General features: G+C 30.8%; 1 pseudogene; it reads right to left on the reverse strand.

Annotated features, from left to right (window-relative positions):
* Window positions 1–3,714, reverse strand: part of LOC126001905 (DNA endonuclease RBBP8-like) — a 39,584-nt pseudogene extending 35,870 nt beyond the window's left edge.
* Between the last annotated feature and the right edge of the window lie 7,903 nt (window positions 3,715–11,617).

The following is an 11,617-nucleotide window of genomic DNA, read 5'->3' on the forward strand; positions in this document are numbered from 1 at the left end:
TTGTGTGCTACTCACCAAGGTTAATTAAAAATAAATCACTAACCAGAAAGCCAATACTTAAATTAAGGGAGTGATAAAAAGCTTTTCAGCAAATAAATAAAAGGACACATGGTTTCCAAGCCAATTGTATAACTGATCTAAAAGAATCTCTTATAAAAGAAGGGAAAAAGTATTTCCACTTTGAAGCAGTAAGGTAGCCCAGAATGAGAATGGAGAGTACAATTGAAGAGTCTTAGAATAAACTAGAAATAGACTTCCTATTAGTTTAAAAATTAACTATAAAACTGAAGACTTGGATTTCTGATATTGAGACTGATGTACTTAATTCTACCAGATTATATGCATGTTCTCTAGCAGCCCCAAAGCTTTGAAGGTAAAGGACTAGCAGCAAATGGGAATACTTCACCATAATAATTCTAATTTTAGTAAAGTAAATATACAATAGAATTAATTTAATCCTATGTTTTTAATATATAACTTCACAGTCTTTCAAAATGAAAATAATTGCAATTACCAAAATTCAATAGTCCTCTACAGAAGTCCACAGCAGAGTATAATTTTCTCTACAAGGTATGCCACTTAATCTCTTTTCCATTTTGATCTTCCCACTATCACCTATGCTAATGTCAGAAGGGTAGACCATTCAAGGTGTCCTCTGAGTCAAAAGTTTTATTTATTTATGTATTTTTCTCAGGACTTGCATGCTACACTATAGTGCTTCTCTATATTATACATAGAAATAATAAAATCTAGTACCTATATTACTTTTTTGAAATTATATCCATGTGCATGACCACATTTGGTTATTCATACTTGAAAAACAGTAGTTCTTTATATTTTATAGAGGTCAATAATATTTATGTATATATACATATATACATTTTAATATATACAATTTTTATACATTCACTTGTTCTTGTTTACTGGTAATTTAAATATATACATTTTAATATATACAATTTTTATACATTCACTTGTTCCTGTAATTAATATAGAGCTCCAGGAATGTTTTTAAATTTTGATTTTCCTGTTTATCAAGTAGATACTTATGAATATAATGTCTGGATTATATTCTTGATAGATTCAGAAATTTTCCTGCATTTTTTCACTAAGGTTGAACTGGTTTCCATCTTAATATGTCCTTTTCTTTGTACTTTTTCAAACATCAGCTATAGCATTTTTATGTAACTCACAGTATGTCAAAACCTCTTCAATATTTTTATTTCCCCTATACAAAATAATTAATTTTATGTACACAGTTGCTAGTAGATTTTTTTGAATAATTATTTTTTCAGTTCTTCAATACATTGCAGAACATTTTCTTGTTAATTCAGTTTTGTGAGTCCTTATATGTCTTGATTTTAACTTTTCATCAAATAAATGTAAAAATGTCTCCTATTAAATCAGATGTCTTTTTAATTCTATTGAGAATTTCCTGTAAGTTTTATAAAATTTTACTGGAAAATATTTGCTTTTCTTTGTCAGTCCATGGGAGTTGAATCCAAGATACATTCAAAAAGTATAGCATATGTTATTTTGACCATTCACTGCATATTTGGTACTGATTTAGATAATAAGATTTTAATTGCATTTGTGTTAATTTTAAACATGCTTTCAAAAATCATGCAATCACTAGTTAGGTTGTTGCTTTTCTCAGTACCACTTTTTAAAGAATTATTTTTTTCTTCATATTTTGCTCTTGACTTTTTTTATAATTGAACTGATCATATATGTGGGAATTTAATTGTGGAATCTAGTATATTCCATTGATATACTGTCTCATTTTGATTCTGATATCATATTTTGGATTGGTGTGGTTATCAAATATACTTTGAAGTCATGGTGCATACTTTTCCTAGTTGTTGATTTATCTTCATTTTATTTTATTGCTTTTGTATGGATTTCTTTGGATTCCCATATTTGTTATGGATCCTGTGAATGAATAATTGGCTGTTATACCAAGAATTACATACATAATTTTTGTGCAATGATACAATTGATTGTAGAGCTCTTACTCTTGGTTCTATGAGTTCAGTGCAACAATGAAAGTGCCCTAGGTAACACATAGCAGGCAGTAATGAAAATTAAATGTATATATTAATACCCACAATATAGTAATGTTTTCATTGAGCCATATCTTCTGGCTCTACTTTTCTTTTGCAGTAAAATTGCTTTAGCTGTTCAGTTGGTTCCATATGAGTAAATTTATTCAATTTTATTAAATATTATGTTAGAATTTTGATATAAAATTTTAAATTTTAGGTCACACCCAGCAGTGCTCAGGGAGTTACTCCTGGCTCTATGCTCAGAAATCGCTCCTAGCTTGCTCGGGAGACCATATGGGATGCTGGGATTCGAACCACTGACCCTCTGCATGAAAGGCCTTACCTCTATGCTATCTCTCCGGCCCCCTTGATATAAACTTTTAAATCTACATGATGTTTGAATAGAAAATTATTTTAAATAATAATTCTTCTTTCTCATGAGTTTGGTATATATTTATTACCTGCTATATTTTAACACAAATATGTATTCAAATGACTATAGATGCCAAAATTCTTTAAAAAATTTTCAATTAGTCAAACTTAATAGCAAAATAAAATAGCTATTCATTGTGCCAAGGTAGACTATTCCAGGTTTAACATAATAAAAAATTATTTAAAGAATAATTTATTTAAAGAAAATACATCACATGGTAGACATAGTTGAACATAATACATTGATTTCCAGATAATTGAGAGCAAGGTTATTATTAAAATAAACAGAAAAAAAAGAAAAAAGAAGAAAATAAAAAATTTAAAAGTACAGTCACATAATAAATTTTTAATATACCATATCAAGAAAAATATTTTATATTATTAAATGTTAATTTTAAATATAAATGTTTATATTATTAAATTTACATCACTTCTTATAAGAATTTCTATTGTTTTATAATAAAGTCAACAAAATGGGGATATAGTGAACTTCTCAAAATATACTAAAAGCTATATATTTATAAATTTACTTCTAATGTCATGCCCACTAATAAAAATCTGATAACACTTCTCCTAATATCATGTTTACAATAGCAGTTCACACCCTTACCAATGCCATTCAGCACTGTACTAAGAATCCTATAGAGAGTAATTATGTAAATAAACATAATAAAAATGAATCCAAAGGAGAAAGAAGAGCAAATAATACTTACTATCATGTATTAGTAAAAGGTAGTAAAATTTTCAGTGACTTATTATTGGGACTAAAAAATGTAGTACTTGACAAAACATTTCTGTATCTTTGAAATAGGCATCACTTAACCAGAATACATTTCCTTTTCATATGTAGTGGAAAATGTCGTTTACCTAAATACATAATGTAAATTAAATTTTAACTTGATGTTTTTATTTCTCTATTAAATATATCAATTTGGTATTAAAATCTAGTTTGGAATTGAAGGTAGTCCTTATTTTTATTACTACATTTAGGTGGCTTGAGTTCAGAAAGCTACTTGTCTTTAGATTAATTTTAGGGAATATAATAAATATTTTTGTGCTCTCTCACTCATTCTTTCCTTTTGCTTTCCACTCTTCTTCAGTAAACATACAACTGGTCCTGTCTTTGCAATCTGGGTCCATTAATGCATTCTGTTTCTTCAGTCCACAGCTGGTACACTGAAGCCCATGTCTCTTTGCTGCTTTCTAGTCTGTCACTGGACCATTCAATTTCAGTCATTTCTTGTATTATTCTTTTTTTTTTTTTCTATGAAGACACCTACTGTGTGATAACTGCTTTTCTCCTGATTTATATCTGGACTACAATGAAGAGGTCACAGTTGATATTGCCAGTTTCCAAGGGCTAATAAACATGGAGGCTTAAAGCAAGTTGCCTGGTTGGGGTCTCTCTTTGTTCGTATATTTTTTTACCCCCATCTATTTCAACTGGCTACATTTAGCACAGGCAAGATTTTAAGGAAATAGTCAAGTAGCCAAATTTTAGACACTCCACCCCCCACTTTTACTGTAATAACTAGCATTCACATCTTATTCATCTTATTTCCAAATTCCTCCGCACTCCACAGAAATAAAATAAGGCTATCTTCATAATTGATTTCCTTTTTACAAGGCCAAAACAGTGCAGACAAGAACAATTTTTTGTAGTGGTCCAAAAAACAGTGAAAAAGGATTTCACATATCAATCGGAACATAGTAACTTTGCTACAGTCTTCCATACTTAAAGGAAAGACAAAGAATTATCAAAAAATTATGTGGCAATAACCTTAAGTCTAAAGATAAAACCTGTATGTGCAAACAACATAACACTATTCATACAGTGAAAGAGAAAAACCTGTATGTAATGCAACTAATATATGTAAAATCAATGAGAGTTTTAGAAAATCATTATTGGGTAAACACCTTTGCTATAATAGTTTCAGACAACACTAATCAATGACTGGTAAAAGTGGTGAGTGAAAACAATAAGAAAAAAGCAAATCTACTAGTTACTAAATAAGAAGAAAAATCATTAACTATGCATTTGAGATGTTTAGGAGACTCTACCTTAACACAAGTGAGCATCATGAGTAATAATAGGACTATAACATTATTTACCTCTTGATCAGATGCACAGAAAGCATTGCATGCTTCTCATACTTCTGCAGACATAATAACTTAATTCTAACCACAAAATTTTATTAAGCAAACCCCATTTTAGAAATAGTGTATAAAATAATTTTGTTGTATACATAAAGAATATCAAGTTGAGAAAAATAAAATACAAGTGCAAGTGTACATGAAACATAAGCAAAATAATTTAATAATTGAGATAATGTGACAGACCATGTAAAAACATACCAGAAAAATAAATTATTTCATTTGTTTTGTTTAAAGGGCATATGTAATCAAGAGGATTTTTAAAGAGAAAATGCATATTACTGGATATTAGTATTGTATAATTACTGATATCCTGGTTTTGATAACTGTTACTGAGTTCATTGACATTTATGCTTATGGTGGTGTGAAAAATTGTACAGTGGGTAGAAAATTTCTTTGCATGTGTTCAACTTAGAATCCTGATATATCTAGTCCCCAGATCATTGCCAGTGTCATCCCTGAGTTTAGAGCCACGCGTAAGTCCTGAGTATCCGGATAGCTGTAGCCCTTCTACTTCCAAAAGAAAACATTCAAAACATTTTAGGTATTAAATATTATTAGATAATTATATATTATTATCTAACAATTAATTAGGTATTAGATATTATAATAATATTAGATATTATAGGTATTCGATATTTTAGGTATTAGAGTTATTATTACGGCAAACTATGGTTTAGCAAACATGTATAGAAATTTTTATTAATATTGGCAAAATATTTATACTATGTGTAAATGTTGGTGAATAATGTAGTTAAAATGTTAACAGAATTATTTTATTACTTTTTTAATTTTATGCAAGTCAAATTTCTTCAAAATCATTTTTAAAAGATGTACTATACATTATAATAATTTCTTTCAGGCAGTATTTTTATTTTACTTTTTGTATGTGTGTCTATGAATATGTGAGGTATGTGGAGATTTGAAGTAACTCTCCCAAAACAAGAACTTAAATCATCAAATTTTTTAAAAATATTAAGGACATTTTCTTTCTACTATGTTTATTGTAAATTATCAGCAGGAATGGTGGCATACAATTTTTGAACTATCAAAGACCTTGTTAAGGCAGAAGCAATAGAAAATCCTAGAGGCTTAATAGGGGGAAAAACAAAATAAAATAAGAACAAAATCATAAGTTCTCCATTTTCAAATTTAGCATTTGAAGTATTTGGCTTCAAAACTAAAATGAGCAGAGGGGGATTGAACTAACAAAAGTAAGAGTTAAGTATTCGGGGAAGTGATTGGAACCCTTCCATGAAGATTAGAAGTTAAGACGATCAATTGAGATAATGAAATACAATGTGTCTTCTTTGGTGTGTGCAAAGAAAGAATTGTTTTCAGGCAAGTTTAAAGAGCCCATGAATTGTAAAAATCAATCAGAATGCCTATAGGACAAGGAAAACAGCTATCACTTGAAGCCAGTTCAGTACAGCTATTATTCAAAATAGAGCAATAGCTTAGCAAATATATACACATCTAGTCAATTCAAAAACTCAGTCTAGTAAAATAGTAAATACAATTTCTTCATATATTGTCTTCTTTACAGAACAGCTAAGTGGTACGCAGTATAAAATGTGTGGTGAAAACTATTTTAAAAGCTCCAGTTTCTAAGTTTTAAACCATATGCACATTGCCTGGTATTGAATTAAAGCAAAATCAAAATTCCTCTGAACTTGATTTCTTTCTTGACGATGTTGGCATATTAATAAAAGCTTTTTAGCAAAACAACTGAACACAAGGATACTAAGGGACAGTAGTAGCTCGTAAGAGAGAATTCCTAACAATTGTTAGGATAGTTCTCAGTGTAGTTATTTCTCGAACTGAACTCATCACTCTTCGTGGTGAGCTTCATGAAGTGAAGTAGCTTGTAAGAGAGAATGCCCAACAATTCTTAAGAAATGACAGAATGAAGAAAACATCCTCTGGGAGACAAAATTGTAAATTGATACCTGGTTGTATTCATATTTAGAATTAGAGATCAAAGAATCTCTGTTATGTTTTACAGCATTACCATATTTTTCATATCATAAGACACATATTTTACCATTCAACGATGGGGGAATCTGTGCATCGTTGGAGTGAATGCTGTCTGGAGTTGAAGACTGAGTGCAGAGGATTTTTTTATATATTAAAGAAAAAATATTTTAAAATACATTTTTTCTTTCTGATGTAAAAAAATGTTAGGTAAATTTATTTAACCAGAGGTGGAATGGCATATTGTAATTATGTTTTGGCCTAGCATGTTGGTTGTTCCCAGATGCCGTCTCCTGATGTCTCTTGTTTAGATGCCTCCTGATGTCTAATTACTATGTGTGTTTATTGTCAGATATGTCTCATAGATTGAAAAATACAGTATATGCTAAATGTTGAGGGTTATTCATCAGGTTGACTTCTAAAGTTGCACACAGAATTTGCTTTAAAGGACATATCAAATTTTTAAGTCAAAGATGCAAATCAAAGTATTTGAAAATTATAAACCTACCTATATGATGGGTTGTGTGGATGAGAGAGAATTGAACACATCCAACATTGTTCAGAGCTGACTTCAGGTCCTGTGCACAAGTTCCAATTCTAAGCTTCACTAGGATGATTCGTAATTTTCAACACTTCAAGGATAGAATGGTCCCATATTCTTGGGCCTACTATGCATTGAACTCTTGGGCCAGATAGACAAAAACCAGCAAAGAGGAATCATGGATCCCCTGAAAACAACTTGAAGGCCAATTATCAATGGACGTTGAAAATTCAACTCTTTTACTATTACAAAGGAGATATTTTATGTTCATGTTATAAAGCTCTAATGAGTCATTTGTACATTATTTTAAGATACTCTTTCTGCATTTGCAGATGGGTGGCAACATCTGAGTTCTGACTCTAGAGTAAAATATATGCAGTACTTTCAGGAGAAAAAGATCACAGATGTTAACTATTCAATTTGGTAGATTTTTTTTCAGTCTTTAACTTGAAGACAAATTTCACTAAAATAAGGCAGAGTAAAAGTAGGCCAAAGTTCAAATATATTTTAAAGATATTTTCATCAGGATATAATAAGTTGTGATAGTATTTCAAAAATTTGTTGTGCTTAGTTGTCAAAATGTAATGGACTATGATTTGTTTTGGTTGGAATAAGACCGAATTATTGACATCAAATTGTTTAAAATACTTTGAATTCAAACTTGAAAATTTTTGTGGTGTAAATCTGTGGAAAAAATATTGTAATTCAAGTTCTATGTTTGTATTTATAATTCATAATAAATACTATTGCTTTGTACATTAAATTCTTCATGTGTATCTATTTGTACATGTATACATTGCTAAGTGTATTTCATGTAGAGTTGAAGTCAAGAGTTTGTACTCTTGAACTCTGTACTCATAATTTATCCTAGACAGACATTGAAGAAACATATGTGGTACCAGAGATACAAATCAGTCAAGAAGGTGAATGTCAAGCACATTTATCTCTGGATTTCCTCTTAGTACTTAGTTCTTAGATTAGTACTTTAGTGTTATATCTTTAATACAGCATCACATTTTATCATCTCTATGGAATATGGGTGTTTAATTCTTTGTTTACATTTATTTTATTGTCATTGTATTCATAATTAAGATGATCACCTCCATTTTTAATTAACTTTATTTTTATTAAAATTTTAAAATTATTTATATTTGGTAAAATCACGCCACATGCTGTATCTCCAAGCTCAGGTGAACAAGTCTGAATCAGAGTAGCACAAGAAATAATCCTCAGGGCAAATAATGTGTAGTATAGCAGTCTTCTACCTAGTATGGTCATAGCTGCCTACCAGAACTACCATTTTTATTGAGTACAGAGATCACCCCTCAGTGGGGCAGTAAACCCACCCAGGTTTACAAATAGACAATCTTTATTTTGGGTGGAACCAAGTAGTAAACAAACAGATACAAAGAAACCAGGGATAAACTTTATTTTAGGTAAAATAAGGTATAACACAACAACTGCCCCCTTTTGTTAAGAAAACCTTGAAGGGTACATAAGCCATGTTCTATTGTTCTCTGTTAGAGGCAGGAACCCCAGATCAGAATTTGCAAAAGTGGTTATTTTGCATATGAAAAAGTGTTCATTTCATTTATCATCAGAAAATTGCAAATTAAAACAATACTGAAATATCATTTTATATCAGTGAGAGCACAATTAGTTTTGTTCTTCTTACTACTGGTTCTAAATTCCTGGCCCATTCCTGGCAGTGAGTAGGGACTTGATGCAATCATAAGGATAGAACCAGGGATCTTGATGTGCTAGGCCAGGTCTATAACTTCTTATGACTTAATCTATTTCTCTAGGCCAAAATTTATATCATTTAAACTGGGATAAAATGATAAGTATGTCTGTACTGGCAGGTATATCACTAAATTTTAAAGAAATATCCCTAATTCCTAAAGGGTACATAAACTAAGAATACATAATATTCTTTTTTTTTTTTTTTTTTTTTGGTTTTTGGGCCACACCCGTTTGACGCTCAGGGGTTACTCCTGGCTATGTGCTCAGAAATCGCCCCTGGCTTGGGGGAACCATATGGGACGCCGGGGGATCGAACCGCTGTCCGTTCCTTGGCTAGCGCTTGTAAGGCAGGCACCTTACCTCCAGCGCCACCGCCCGGCCCCAGAATACATAATATTCTAACAAATTATTTTCTTTCCTTGCAAGTGCTAGCCAAGGAAAGATTGCGACTTCGGTTTGATCCCGGTGTCCCATATGGTCCCCCAAAACCAGGGGCAATTTCTTAGCGCTTAGCCAGGAGTAACCCCTGCACATCAAAGGAGTGTGGCCAGAAAAACAAATAAAAACAAACAAAAAACAAACAAAAAAAATTATTTTCTTTTTTTTTTTTTGGGGGGGGGGCACCTGGTGATGCTCAGGGGTTACTCCTGGCTCTGTGCTCAGAAATCACTCTGGTTCAGGGGACTATATGAGATGCCGGGGATCAAACTCAGGTCTATCCTGGGTCAGTCACATTCAAGGCAAATGCCATACCACTGTGCTATAGCTCCAGCCCTGATTCTCAAAATGATATATAAATTTTTATTTGATTCATAAATCTGATATGGATCTATCTTTAAAATGCTCCTGACATATAAATATAATCCACAAAGACTGTTTTCACAAAGCTTTATTAGAATATTTGCCTATTTGATAATGATACAACAAGGTAATAGCAATGATCTTTACTTTCAGCTAATTTAATTAGGAACCTTTTGCTGCTTAGAGTCCAGTGCTAATGAGGTCAAGGCTAAAGATCTTATCCCCAAATGGACCAATTAGCATTGCTATGCTTCTAATCCCATACTATTTATGTTACAAAATGTTCCACCTATGACTGAAAAAACGTGAGAAAATTAAATATATTTGTAAAATTCAGATAAATATTATTTTGCCAACACCAAATAATGTTACAATATCATCATAGCTATTATTTCTACATTATTATTTTTACATTGGTTATTATTGGTTTCAAACTTGCAATTATATCGCTTTTTTAAAAGACATATATTATTTTTCCTCCTCCTTCAATCATATGCTCTAATAATTTTTAGAAATTAAACATCTTTAAATCCTATATTTTTACAACATTCTCACAAAGTTTCTTTATTTTTTTGTTTTATGAAATTAGAAGAATATTTTTTACTTTGATCAAATTCTTTTGCTTCAAATTTTATGTATGTTTATTTGGCACACATTTTCTAGGAAAATAAATTGTTGACTTTGACATATACTTTTATTTATCTCTGTAAATCAGTATGTTATACAGATTTTGTTTGTATAAATAATCACTGTATATAAAATAATAAATATAGTAAGTAAATAATTATAGTTCAAACATTAAAACTAAGTAGTCTAATGTGAATCCTGAGCATGTACAATACAATGTAAGCATAGCAATGTAAGAATAGCAACTATACTCATTTCTTCTACATATCTAATATTTATAAATAATGATATGGGTCTTAGCAATGGTTAACATTTTCTATATATAATTTAAAATATTTAAATGTTTGTTAGAAATGTTTCAGCTTTGAGTAACATCTGACATATTTCTCCTAAAGTGTAGTTAGAATATTTTTGTAAGGGTATCAAACTTAGATAGTGAATGGAAAAGCGAAGCAAGATCAGTTTTGGAATGGAGATTATAATTAAGTGAGTCATTTTCCCAGGAGATAAAAATATCTAACTCTACTTCAAATATGGTACCTATTAACCCTACAGCACTGTTGAGCAGATGAAATGTGGCTGATTCTGAGAGAGATAAACTACAGCTTAAAAAAATATTGTTTCTTAAGAATTGGTAAAAATTAAAAAATGTGAAATATTTCATTTTTGTATTTTGTATTGTTTACATGTCTGAGTTAATTATATAAATATATAATTAATTTGACTTTTTATATAATATGTACTTAATACTAATAAGGAAATTTAAAATTTTAAACTGCATGGATATGTACTTTATATTTACAATTTCTTGTTTTTTTTTTTTTCTTCTGTTTTTAATGCTACTCCCAATGGTGTGTGCTTATTCCAGGATCTGTGCTCAGGGATTACTTCTTTTTTTTTTTATTTTGATCATATTGGCTTACATATCTTTCACAGTAGTATTTTAGGTACATATTAACATTGAATCAGGGGAATAACCATCACCAATTTTGTCCTCCCTCCATCCCCGTTCCCCTCCTGCAGCCATATCCCACACCATCAGCCCCCGGGCTGCTAGAGTAGGTTGTCCCCTCTTTGTCTAGCTTACTATTAGGGATCATATATCTGTTTGGTCCTGGTACCCTCCCTTGTTTCCCCCTCTTTTTGAGAGGTGGAGCTTGATAATTCGAGTTATGTGGTTTTGTTTGAAGGAAAGAAAAGCAATATAATTGAGTAAAAAATAAGAAAAAAAATAAATTACTAAAATAAGCTGAAAATGGCGGAATCCTTCTAGAGGCTTTCAACCTCAGTTTGAGTGAGG

The sequence above is a fragment of the Suncus etruscus genome, chromosome 2 (assembly GCF_024139225.1).
Source record: "Suncus etruscus isolate mSunEtr1 chromosome 2, mSunEtr1.pri.cur, whole genome shotgun sequence".
NCBI classification, from domain to species: domain Eukaryota; kingdom Metazoa; phylum Chordata; class Mammalia; order Eulipotyphla; family Soricidae; genus Suncus; species Suncus etruscus.